Source organism: Macrobrachium rosenbergii, chromosome 26 (genome assembly GCF_040412425.1).
Source record: "Macrobrachium rosenbergii isolate ZJJX-2024 chromosome 26, ASM4041242v1, whole genome shotgun sequence".
In the NCBI taxonomy this organism is placed as follows: domain Eukaryota; kingdom Metazoa; phylum Arthropoda; class Malacostraca; order Decapoda; family Palaemonidae; genus Macrobrachium; species Macrobrachium rosenbergii.
This window is the reverse complement of record NC_089766.1, coordinates 50,040,911-50,054,304: the sequence shown is the minus strand read 5'-3', so window position 1 is coordinate 50,054,304 and position 13,394 is coordinate 50,040,911. Positions and strand designations below refer to the sequence as shown.

At 39.2% G+C, this 13,394-nt stretch overlaps 1 protein-coding gene across 3 annotated transcripts in view; it reads right to left on the bottom strand.

The window, feature by feature from the left end:
* Positions 1 to 3,992, bottom strand: part of LOC136853191 (uncharacterized) — a 37,169-nt gene extending 33,177 nt beyond the window's left edge. The window contains exon 1 of one of the 3 annotated variants that reach the window (XM_067128546.1): positions 3,806 to 3,992. The gene's annotated coding sequence lies outside the window, so the exon portion shown is untranslated. Of the gene's footprint in view, positions 1 to 1,168; positions 1,315 to 2,788; positions 2,842 to 3,805 lie in introns of those variants that run through there. The other 2 variants (XM_067128549.1, XM_067128548.1) reach the window with 2 other exon arrangements.
* Between the last annotated feature and the right edge of the window lie 9,402 nt (positions 3,993 to 13,394).

Genomic DNA, 13,394 nt, shown 5'->3' with positions numbered 1-13,394 from the left:
AATCATCGTTAACTGGAACATCACAATAATTATGGTAATAAATGGCATCTATGATGCCACTCCAATTCCACATGACAGTGAAATTTTTTACTGTTTTCTTGCTGAAATAATTCGTTGTAAAGTTTCCAAAATCGCACATTTACCAAAGCCCAAAAACCCGCTACTGGTTCCGATAGCCCCTTGGGGATGACAGTCGATAAACTACTTACCATGTGCCGAAAATCTGGTTCAATAACGTAATTTGTTCCAATAGTTTAAAACCAAAACGTCATTAACTTATGCCGTGGTAATCGGGACGGTTACTGCAATATAAACTGGGATTAGGAATGGGTGAAAAAAGGAACTGTAAAAATGACGAAACATTTTGAAAATTTCTACCTCACAGTGATGAATAAAAGAGTCAACAGAAGAAAGTGGGAGACATGGGATAAAAGCCCATTGACCAATAAAAGGCCAGAATGTACAATGAAATTATGTTGAGATGAAACTGTATTCTACTTTCTTCATTGACAAAAAAGGAAAAAATGCTCATAAGGTCTGGATAGGTGACTCCACATCGGGATCCAGAGGTTAAGTTAGGAAGCTTCCTCCATTCCACTCTGCGATTCTCACAGCGCTTTGGGTTTGGTTAGTGGGGAGGTCTACACGTTCCCTGGCTCTGTAAGGACCTGACATGTTAGGTTACAACAACAGAGAGGGTTAGGGGCCTGATAAATTCCTTGTAAAACTTGGAGGACAACATTTTTCAGCTTTATATGTCAGTGGTGGTACTACTGTATTTTAAATCATTATAGCATTTACAAATCTAAAATATCATTTTCCTATATTTTAATGTAGCCTATGCTTTAATGTTTCTGACATTTGTTACATTAGCAAATTACTTTTAGAAATAATGGACCACACTAGAAAAGCGGGGTTTCCGGGTGGGGGGAAAATACAAAATGCGTGAAATACACTGACAGCCTAGTCCTATTTCAGATTAAGGTAAGTTAATGGAATGTTTTCAAACCAGTACCCAAGGTTAGATTAGGTTAGGTGTGGTTGGTTGGGTCATTTGCTAAAAAAAATTAATGTCAGAAATGTTCAAAGAAAGCACAAAAACAAAGCATTACGATATTTCTAGTCTAAAATGAGTAAAACTACAGAACAGCTCCACTCAGACTATTACCTTGGAAATTGATTTTTCCTACACTTTTGGTGTTGCTGATGAAGGAGGTGGTGTTGTTGATTGTCGGTCAATTATTATTAACCTCAAAACTCTATCCAACATGGTTGGGGACCCTTTGGGGACGCAGGGTTTTGGGTGGGGGAACGCTGGAAGAAAGATCAGACTGTCACATTGTTGTTATGGAATGGTTCCGCGCATGTGCAAGTCATTAGGAAGCCATATGTTCAAGAAGGGATTGGCTGAGGAAACCTATTATAACAGGAACTATACTAACCTAATGCACCCTAACCTAATAGGCTGTGTTATGTTAACAAGACTAACTGTTCAAGGAAACTCCACTTTTTACCAAAAGCTCCCCCCAGTAACACTGTACATGCGCAACAGCATTTCAGAATGGCCAGCATTCAATAACATCAGCTCTGAGGTTAATTACAATCGACCACCAAAAAATAACAGTAAATTCTTGATAAGCAACCAAATTGCGGTAAAATGTCATTTCCAGTACAAACTCCAATTCCACATGACAAACAAATTTTTTCGACAGTTTTCTTGCTGAAATAATTCGTTGTAAAGTTTCCAAACCTCGGGGTATAAGCACATTTACATGCAAAATGGCCGCTGTGTTTAGTACCAGCCCCTTGGGGATGTACATAAAACATAATATAATGACAGTATTTACTGTCATTATATTTAAACATCTTACGTTGTTTTGGATATTATATACGGCCTAAATGGCTTGTGGCTGAAACGGCCAGGACTGGAGTACTTGATGGGGGAGCCTGTGAATGACCACAGGACCCCACTTCTGGTGCCAAAAATTCACTACAGAAAATGCACCTAAAAAAAAATTGCTCCCTCTGTGCTTCATAAAGGTAATGAAAACCGTGCTTTTGTCGGTGTTGCCAAAAGAAAAAGCAACTGGAAATGTAATAAACGGTAAGGGGGACCCTGTTGGAAACCGGGGTTTTGGGTGGGGAAAGCAAAAGTCGGGTTTCCTGCCGGCCGTGACGTACAAAATTTGCTAGTTTCTGACCCGCTACTCTGCATACAAAAGGTTGTCCCGCCAAGCTACATACGTAAGGCTGACCCGCTAAATTACATACGTGATGCTGACCTGCTACACAACATACGTGAGGCTGACCCGGTCCTCTGCACACAAAATGTTGTCCCGCCATTCTCCTAACAGTAGGCTTTGATGAACCTATAGAAACCGCTAGCCTAGGGTACTTGTAGCCTATAAGAACCATGATTAGGCTATTCCCTACCTACATTAGGGTGGACGGAAACCACTAGACTAGGTTACTTGTAGCCTACATAAGAAACATCAGTTAGGCTATTCCCTATCTCCCTACCTACATTATAACAGGCATTAATTTTTTAATGGTGATTTTTTTTTAACATATCTGCTCTCAGTTCGGGGTAGCGGAACGGCGCTTCATGCCTTATCCGCATTTTGAACGATTCTTGGCAAGCTCATATGTTCTGGCAAGAGATAATACCTGTATTCACTGTAGCCACAGGTTACAAAAAACGACAAACTGCACACTAGGGTCCATTCCAAAACATAACCTAACCTAGCGACAAAACAAATGTAAAAAGGCAGGTAAATGCTGTGATTACCTTATTCAAAGTCGCTGCTTTCCGACCATGTAGGTAACATCACTGGCTTCGTAGGTCCTACTATCCTGGGCTTCTTTGCAACAGCTGGGTACCAAACAGGTGAGTGGGAATTAGGCTACTTGGTCCGGGTCTTATTGTAGACGGCCGGGAAAGTAAATCAGAGATAGGGGATGTCGGGCGGCTCTTGAGCGGATAGACACACTTAACTAAATCCAGAAACGCCCGAAATGGACATGGAACACCTTCTAGGTATCGCTTTTGGGAAAAAAATCAAGTTGTGACTTTCCATTGCGCCGGTTCAAGAAAGAAAGCCCGCGTGATTCTGGTGTTGGCCTAGGCCTATGAACCATATTGATAGAACACGTGATTCGTTCAAAGTATTTAATCCGTAAGCCCTAGGGAATGACCTGGGTCCGCCTGAGATACGACTGGACGGAATTAAACTTCCCACGGTCAGGTCGGGGAGACGTACGGCGGCAGCCTCAGGACCTACGGGGTGAGAGGAGCGCCGCAATTCGGCCATCTTGAGGACTGCAGGAGAGAGAGCGGTGCTGCGTGACGCCGTTCGCGCCAACTTAGAAAAAGTTACACTCCGCTGAAAAAATTGTCGTTCGGGAAATTCAAGCAAATTGGTCTAGTAAGTTACTTTTTGGGTAGATTCTGGGACGCTGAGCAACATTTGTTCTATGCAATTTTTCACTTTGAGTGATAATGGTTTAATTTTTGGTTTTTCCACTAAACACCACAGGTTACGTCTGAAATTATATGAATCAGATATTTTGCATGGGATAAAGCTTACTTAGTGGGGCGCGGGGAAGCCTCAAACGACACAAACCACTGGTTATACAACAATCAAATTATTCAAAAAAAAAATAACTTGTCAGGAAAATTACATGATTCAGATATTTTGTTAGAAACTTAATTGAAAGACTCACTTAGTTTTTTACAAAATATCAATCCTTTAAAAAATGCTAGTTGGTGCTAAGACAACAATCAAATTGGTTGTAACAATTTTACCTTGCCGGGGACCTGTTGTGACGTTTAAGTGGTGGCAACAAGTAGTTTCCACACGCGAATTTTCGTTGAAACGGCAGTGTTTGATCGGTTCTATCCCGTCCCCTTTTTTAAATGTTTAAGTTTTTCTATAATACTCCCCGGGCCTTTATAAATTCTTTCCTATTTTCTATTTCTTCTTTCAGCAGATCTGTAAATAAAAGTATATTAGCTACCAATTATTCTTTATTTTCTTGATGATATGGCTGCTGCACAGATCTGATTGTATCTTTCTTTTATAAATGCCTTTCCTTGATAAATTTTCCTTCCAGTTTTGATTGGATCAATTCTTTATTTTTTCTATGGCAGATCTGCAAATGTTTAAATGAGTTATTTCCAATGCCCTTGATAGAATTCCTTAAATTTCGATTTTCCCTAAGCAGATCTGTAAATACAGATTTTAGAGATTTTGTTGGTATGAAAAGCATTACCGCTATAACAGACCTTCAATTACTTATTTGCTGTAAAGTTTTGCACGTTAAATGCCGTTATATCTTAGTGTTTCTTATTTTCAGTCACATCCGGTTTAATATATCTTTTCTCCCCAATTTCTTTTAAAACAGTAGTTTTCAAGTTGATTTGAGTCTTTTTCTGTACGGTCCCTATAATTTAGGAAATAGAGTTTAAAACTTCTGTGTCTTCAATATCAGAACGTCATCGCACCGTTTCTTTATAACAGTAATTTATGTTTTCATTCATTTCGCCCTTCTTTAGGCATATTTCTTTATTGTCTACTCTGAGATGCCTGGATAATTTATATCTTCCCTCCACTTTTATTATTTACTTCTCCTCTTGTTTGTCTTTTATATATTTACTACAGTATAATGCTTTTCCATCACTGATTTCTAAGCCACGTGTGTTTTTCCTCTCTCTACAAGGAGTCTGATGTAGACCTATGTTATGATCTGTACCCTCATGCTTTGAAATATCATTATGGGGTCACCAGTAGTTTGTGAACTCTCTTCATTCCTCATGAGCCTTTTTCATCACCAATTATTTCATTAGCTTGAATTGTTAGCTGAATATGTACATCTGTCTGATGCTTTCAAAAACTAGCGTCTCTTCTTCTTTAACCCCAATTAAATTTGTATTCATATAACTTTTATAAGTTAGTCACTGTATCATAAACGCGGTTTATCCTTTATTCTTTTATTTTTTTCTGTTAACATCTGTTTTTTTTTACTAAATCAACGGCGATACTGAAAGCTGCTAAAGTCACTGTCTAAGTTTCTTTTGTCATGACCTTCGTTCACTGCGTGGTTGGTTTTGATATATATATATATATATATATATATATATATATATATATATATATATATATATATATATATATATATATATATATATATATTACTGTGTATATGTATGTACATTTAATATTCAGCTCTTTCTCATAAGGGGTTACTTCTTAAAAAAAAAATAACAGATATCACTGCCACATTCAATCTCTAATTGCCAAAACATTGATTGGACCCCTGTATAGAAAATGTCTACAACATTAGCTGCTTCACGAACATTCAGGTATGGTTCATCAGCAATGCACCATTGCATTTCGCTCATGTCTTGCAAACACACACATCATCTTCTGGATATTAACGTCCATCCGTTCCAATATGTTTTTCATACCATCTATTCAGCACCTTCCCACCAACATTTCTGTATCATAAACTCTTTTTTACCAGCTTGTTATTCATTCTTTCCACATGGCCTAACCATCTCAAAACACTCTTTTCCAACCTTTCACACATGCTAAGCTTTTTATCACTACATATTTCTCACCATTTCAATTCTTTTCATACTTCATATACAGCACTACACAAACAGTTCACCTCAGCAGCTTTAACTTACTTTTTGTTCCATTTATATCAAAATTCAAACTTCACTTCATAAAAGTGAATAGGATTAAAATTCCCTTGATAAATTTTCACTTTTGGTTCCCTACATACTCTGTGGCGGGATTTTAAAACACAAAAAACAATACACAACACAGATACACTGAACATATAACCACATACAATACTCACTATGATCCTCGGTTGCTGGGAGATGGTTGAGGATGTCCACGGTCGCCAACACAGTAGACAAAATTACACAAACAAACCCGGAAAACAGACTTCCAACCAAAAACCAGCAAAAAGAAAGAGACACATGCACAGACTACAATAACATCCAACAGAAACACTCGACTCACGGAACATACAACAATCTACCACCAATATCCGCCTTGCACAGAACTCAGCTCAAGACTAAAAAAACTCCTTCAAAACCGAAAAATCCTCACACATATTCCACAGACAGACAGCGCCGTAAACAAACTAACGACCTCATCCTCTTCCAACAACCAAGCACTCACTTACGACAATTACTCCTCTCTCTCTCTCTCTCTCTCTCTCTCTCTCTCTCTCTCTCTCTCTCTCTCTCTCTCTCTCTCTCTCTCTCTCTCTCTCTCTCTCTCTCTCTCTCAAAACGTTGGGAAATGCTAAATAAAAACAAATTTATTCATCCTCTATATTTCTCCCCTTTTAGCATTTCCCAACCAACACCTTTCACACCTCTTTCAAATCGCCTTACGCAACACCCATGGATGCTCACTAGCAGGTCCTCTAGATCGCGTTGCGGGCACGCAATCATTCTCTCAGAATCATTTTCTCTTCTAGCAACATTCAAACTCACATCTTCTCCTCCATTCTCTCTCAGATTCACGCTATCTTCTTCACTATTACCACTCAATTTCATCCACAATCTCATCTATACCCTCTAACTCGTTCCCAAATACCTCCCCAATTCTTCAACTAACCCATCCCATTGCTCATTGACCTTTCCAATTCTTGCAACGATTCATTCATGCTTTCAATCACTTGTATATTACTGCTACGCTCTATTACTCTTACACTTTCGCTCACCTCCAACCGTTCACTAACCCCTACACGTTCAGTCAACTCAGTTATATCAAACCTGCATATGCTATACTGCCCTATCCATACCATCCCATTCATCCGTATTACACGCTTTATCATTCATTTCACGTTGGCACTCACACACCCTATCACACAACTTACGACCATTCAGTTTACTTACGTTCTTCCCTTTCTTACGTTTCCTACCATACTCTATCAAAACAAATTGCTGATCCTCATGCAACAACCCCTCACGTACATGCATCACACGCACCGCTTTGCATCGTGGAGGATCCACCATTTGAACCCCTTCACACTCAGTTTCCTGAATTCGCTGTCACAGTCACCTCTTTCGTCTACATACACTTGATACATGCCCTTCCATTCCACATTCGACACACTTGCCTCGGGTCTGAAACACATTCTTGCATAATGCCCATTCTTACCACAGTTACCACATATTACATTCACTCAGGTACCCCTACAACCATTAGCAACATGACCCACCTGTCCGCACCGGTAGCATTTAACCCCTATCTTCGTACACTCCCTTACCAAATGTCCTGATTGCCCACACCCGAAACACGCTCCTAAAGCCCACCTACACTCATTCTTTGTATGTCCCTTCCTTTCCACATCTAAAACACTTCTGCCTGACTTCCACTCATCGACCTTCCTTTGTACACTACTATCCCTAACCCGTCCAACCCGTTGTTCCCTTACAAACCCATCATTCGTCCTCCTGGCACCTCCACATTACTTGCTCTTACACTCCTATCTATTACACTATCGGCCATTCTCATTGGGCCCCTCAACACTGCATCCTAAAGCTTGAACTCTGGTACCCTCTCATCTACCCCAGCCCTTACACTTACACCTCTGCTCTCTTTATAACCCTGTCAAGCTCATAATCTTCTACAATTTCCAAAATTTCTCCCCAAGTCAACCTTTCATTCGTCCATCTTTTCTTCTCCTTCCGCTTCAAGTTCACAAATTCTCTAACTCCATCTGGCACTGTCCCTAACAACTTCCGTACTAACTCCTTACATTCATCTATCCCATCATCCCAAACTTCTTCCTTGCCAACGTCTCCAGCCTACAAGCATACAGTGACAAGGTTTCCCCAGCTTTCATTCTTGCCTCATCAAATTCATTCTTCCTCTTATACTTAACACTCGCTTTCATACGCCTCGCTTGCTCAACTAGTCTAGCTTTCACCTTGTCATACTCAACATCCCCACACTCATAATAACCCTATACATATCAAGTAAAACCCAGTCAAATACTCTCCCTAATTCTCGTGCCCACACTCTCTTACTTTCCCCATACTTATCCTGACAAAACCTTTCATACTCCCTAAAGAAATCATGCACATCCCTACTTCCATACTCATTATACTTTTCACACCGGGGTACCTCCCTCACATACATAGCCTCCTTCACTTCTTTCTCACTTTCACTCTCACTTTCCTTCACTTTGCTCTGTCCTTTCATACCCTCTTCCGAATACAAAGAGTCCACTTCTGCACTTACATTCATCTTACTCATTACACTCTTCTTCCCCTCTTTTTATCCACTTTTATCCACTCACCTCCATCCACCTCACTATCACTACTGCCTTCACCCCTCTCCCTTCTTTCCTGCCTTTCCCACTTCCTTTACCCTTCTTACCAGTTTTCTTTCCCTTTCCTTCTTCCCTTTTTCTTCCCCTGACTTATCCTTACTTTCCTCTGTTCCTTCCCCTTGCTTTTCATTCCCTTTCCTTACCCTGCCTCTCATTCCTCGTTTCTTACTTCCTATTCCCATATCACTTTCATCACTCACGCTTCCATTCACTTCTTCCTCCTTTTCTTTCTCTCTTGCCCCTTCACACGTTCCAGAGAACCTGCCTCCAACAGCCCCTTCTCCAAAACACCCTTGAACATACCTTTCACCATTTCTTCCACACTTCTCATCATTCCCTCCAACTTTTTATCCATCCTCTCTTCCATTCTCTCTTCTGACTCTTTCATCTCCCCTTTCATTTCTTCTTTTGCACTTCTTAGCATTCCCCATCTCCTCCAACTGACTCCTCAATCTCATCATTCTCACCCCTCAACCACGTATTCTCCTCTCGCAAACTCACTAGTTCCTCTTCCATCCTTCTCTTCAGTCACACTACCAGCCACCAACCTCAATTGCAGCTGAAATACCAGCTGCCCCACGTTGGGCGCCAAATATTATGTGGCGGGATTTTAAAACACAAAAAACAATACACAACACAGATACACTGAACATATAACCACATACAATACTCACTATGATCCTCGGTTGCTGGGAGATGGTTGAGGATGTCCACGGTCGCCAACACAGTAGACAAAATTACACAAACAAACCCGGAAAACAGACTTCCAACCAAAAAAACCAGCAAAAGAAAGAGACACATGCACAGACTACAATAACATCCAACAGAAAAACACTCGACTCACGGAACATACAACAATCTACCACCAATATCCGCCTTGCACAGAACTCAGCTCAAGACTAAAAACTCCTTCAAAACCGAAAATCCTCACATATTCCACAGACAGACAGCGCCGTAAAACAAACTAACGACCCCATCCCTCTTCCAACAACCAAGCACTCACTTACGACACTCTCTCTCTCTCTCTCTCTCTCTCTCTCTCTCTCTCTCTCTCTCTCAAAACGTTGGGAAATGCTAAATAAAAACAAATTTATTCATCCCTCTATAACTCCAAGTTTCTTCCCAGCCTTTTGCACAAACCCTGCTGCCTTCCTCGCTTAGTTTATTTTGTGACTTAACTTTCTTCTCATCCAACCATCATCCACTGTATCTATTTCCAAAATATCAACAAAAATAAACGGCTTACACTCCTTCACAATTCTCATCAACTTTCAATGATCCACCTTCAAAGTTTCCCTTTACTTTCAAAACCTTCCTCTTGCTCATATTCACTATTTTAGAAATATAGAACAGTTCAACTGATTTACTTTTTGCCATTGATTTTATTGTAGCCTATTTTCACTTTTGACTTCTTCGGTCATAAAACTTTTCATTAGTTTACTGGGCTCTCTTAGATAAAGACATTTCACCACTCATTCATCTAGTCGTCATTTACTGTTGTCTCCTGGCCTATCATTCCTGGCCAAGAATGAGGACTTTTTAAAGGGAAAATCCCATTTTCTGATCAAGGAACTCAGTATTTCACATAAAATATTATGCCTGGGTTCAAGCACTTAAGGTTTACCTAAATGTAGCAGCAGACATCCCAGATGGTTCAATATTTTTTTTTTTTTTACATCTTAGCACAAACAAACCACTCTCTCTACATGGACTGAGGATTATTTGAGTGACCCTCACCAAAAAGGGAGACCTTCTCTCCTTTCCTAAGATGCAGGATATCCAAAAGGTGAGTACATCGTAACTTTCTTCGGAAATGTTGTCTTTTAAGAAGTCTTCTAGTGTATGGAGTGGTTACTAGTGACAGTATTCCTAAACTGGTGAAGGTGCAATAATCCTGCAGCCAGACCTGACCCACTAGGTAAGTCACTGTAGAACCACAAGAGATAATACATTTATAGGTTTGTGTGTCTTGTTCTTTATTGCCAGATCCGAATGAAGTTGCTGAAACTTTGACAAGAGAGATTGTACTTTTCTGCAAGTAGTGGTATAGTTTTATGTATTCTTTCTAAATTTACATAAAGTGGATTTGCGCATTATGTAGAAGAAGGATATCATGTTTTGTTGTGTTTGTATTTAGTAATGAAAAGCGTTGTTTTGGCTGTTTTGTGTATTTAATTGTAAGTGTACATGTAATAGTGCTTACTTACCGGCACCGGTTGTTGTCTGGTAGTTAGTCGAACATTTGGTGTTGGTCAGCAACGGTATTGACAGTCAGTCTCGTCACAGTCTTGGTGCAGTGTAGTTCTAACTAGTAGAGACTCAAGAAAAGGGAATGCAGCTATAGTTGTTGGTGCCTTCAAATCCACTTAAGTATACCTTTTCATCTTGAAGTTCATTTAGGGGAAATCCTTTAGGAGATATGCATATCTAAATGTAAGAATTTCTTGAAGTGTGCTTTGGATGAGGGTTATGAAGTAGAGACTGTGCTCATGCCAATCTGATTCTAATTCAAGCTAGGACTGTTAAATTCACCATTTGAAATAACAGTAAGTTTATATAGTTTTATGTCTTAGATTAATATACACAACACAATACAGTGTTTTAAATGCAATTTGGAATAGCATATGAGTGAGATAACCTGGGTGTCGAAGTATAAGACTCAGGCTACGATTAGGTTAGTACATTTCAAATTGTTTAGGTAATACGATAACGCTTACGATTTGAAATGCTCTACTTATTCTGAATGAGTCGGAATAGAATACATGAAACTTCATTTATTCCCTCTTATCTTCTTAAGTCTGTTCTGCAACCTCATTAATTTCTTCAATGCCTTTTTCAGCAATTTTTTGTTAAAAGTCCTCAACTCTTCTAACCTGTTGTCATGTTTGATGCATATTCCTTTTATACTTTTCTCCAGCACTTTACATATTTTCCTCTGACATTTTTTCACAGAAATGAATGAGGCTACGGGACTGTACAAATCTAGTATCACCCCAGTCATCATGAAGATGTACACAAACAGGAAACCACTGAAACAGCCAAACTGCAGTACAGTAATCAGTCACAACAAATTTGCAATAGACGACTGCTACTATATTCAGGACTAACTCCAACACTTCAACCACCTCCAATAAAGCTTCCTTTCCCATTTTCAGTGAATCACTTCATGAAACTATAAAAATCCCTAATCAACAAGCATACAGTATTACAAATGCAGCACTTTCAATACCTGTGAACATCTGTGCTTCAACTGATGACCAGCCCACAAATACAATTAAAGACATATTCATACAAAACCAGAAGTCTGAATGCCACACAATCAAGCCCAATGTATTCCCTCGACATGAAGAATTCAAAGCTGGACTTGACCAAGATGTCACCTGGTACCAGAAGATGGTCATATATGCATAGAAAAAAGGGCAAAACATGACAATACTATTGAAATCTGTACACTGTGATGGATGTTAATACATATACTGTCTTTTGTTCAGTTGAACCTTACTGAACATAAATAAGAACATAGAGGTATCTGTTCCTTATAACTCAGTGGTTCTTAACCAGGGGCGCTAGCACACTTAGGGGGTGTGAAGCTGGTTCCTAAGGGGTGTGAGGATGCCTATGAATAATTAAAGTAAAATATATTTTTATATTCCCATGTTATTTTTTTCTGCAAAAAAATAAAATCAAAATAAAAAAAATCAATAATAATAATAATAATAATAATTTTTTTTATTTCAGCAATTCAGGGGGTGTGAGAACTGACTGCTGATTTGAAAGAGGTGCAAACATTGAAAAAGGTTAAGAACCACTGCTATAAATGCAGCAAAGGGGACTATGTTTGGATTTCTGGTGAAGATTATCTTGAGATCCAGGTGGTTGGTCAGGAACCTTTGGTTGCAACACAACAGGTCAGTACCACAGCCTGCTAAAAAAATGTATGAGGAGCCAGAGAAAATCTAAGACTGGGAGTTGAGGTGGGGGGAACATCTTTGATGAGGTTACTGCCGAGCAGCCACTTAAGATAATACTTGCATTTGGCAACAAAATACCATGCCTCCTGATGAGGAGTGGTGCATGTTATTTAATGAATCTGGAGGAAGCACACCCAGCATTAACCATGGATAACTACACTCTTCAGTCTTCCTAATGGTGATTTATGACCTAGTAGATTCTGCTTTGACTTAGTAGATTCTGCTTTTGACTTCCTAACTAATGATGATTTATAAAGATTACGTTGGTCATGGGAATAAAATTAAGATTCATCCCGAAGAAGAGGGTCTGCTGTGAAGGAATGAGGCCATTTTTTCTGGTTTCTATGAAATCCTGAAAGGCTGCACAAGGATAGAATCCACACCAGTTGCTATGCAAGCATGATCCTTTACAAAACAATTCTTTTAGTCCCTTTAGATCTAAATTCCTACAAAAAAAGACAGGCTGCAACCAGGGAAATAACCAGAGAGAAGTCTCGATGGGCTGTAGAGACCAAAAACAAAACTAGAAGACTTTGACCTGCTAAACAACATGAAGAAATTTTTAGGAAAAAGGTCAAACAGATAATTTAAATTGAGCATCCAGAAAATTCATGGGAACCAGGATGTGTTTTACTTTGATTGGATGAACTGCAGAGGACACCGTTTCCATCCTGAAGGAAATCTGAAGGAAGAATTGACTGTGATAATCCAGGTAAATGACAGGCCTCCTACTCCCCAAGGGTTTCTTAACCATGAAGATCCAACTGCAGAGGACTAGGAGGAAGTTAGAAAGTGGTCTAACTGCATGATTTTCTAGCATGATACAAAAGTTCTCTGATCCTTGTGGATATCAGTAGAATTTTCTGGATGGCAATGATTAGCACATACACATCACTGTAGAAAATTCACCTTCAAAATTAATACTTAACTAACTGACAACTGAATCATGAAATTGTTTTAAATCCTAAAACAGCAACTTTTGTTGTATGTTTACTGTATACTGTACTAACCACTGTAATCAAAAAAAAAAAAGAATAAACTCCAAAAACCTTATATGTCTGA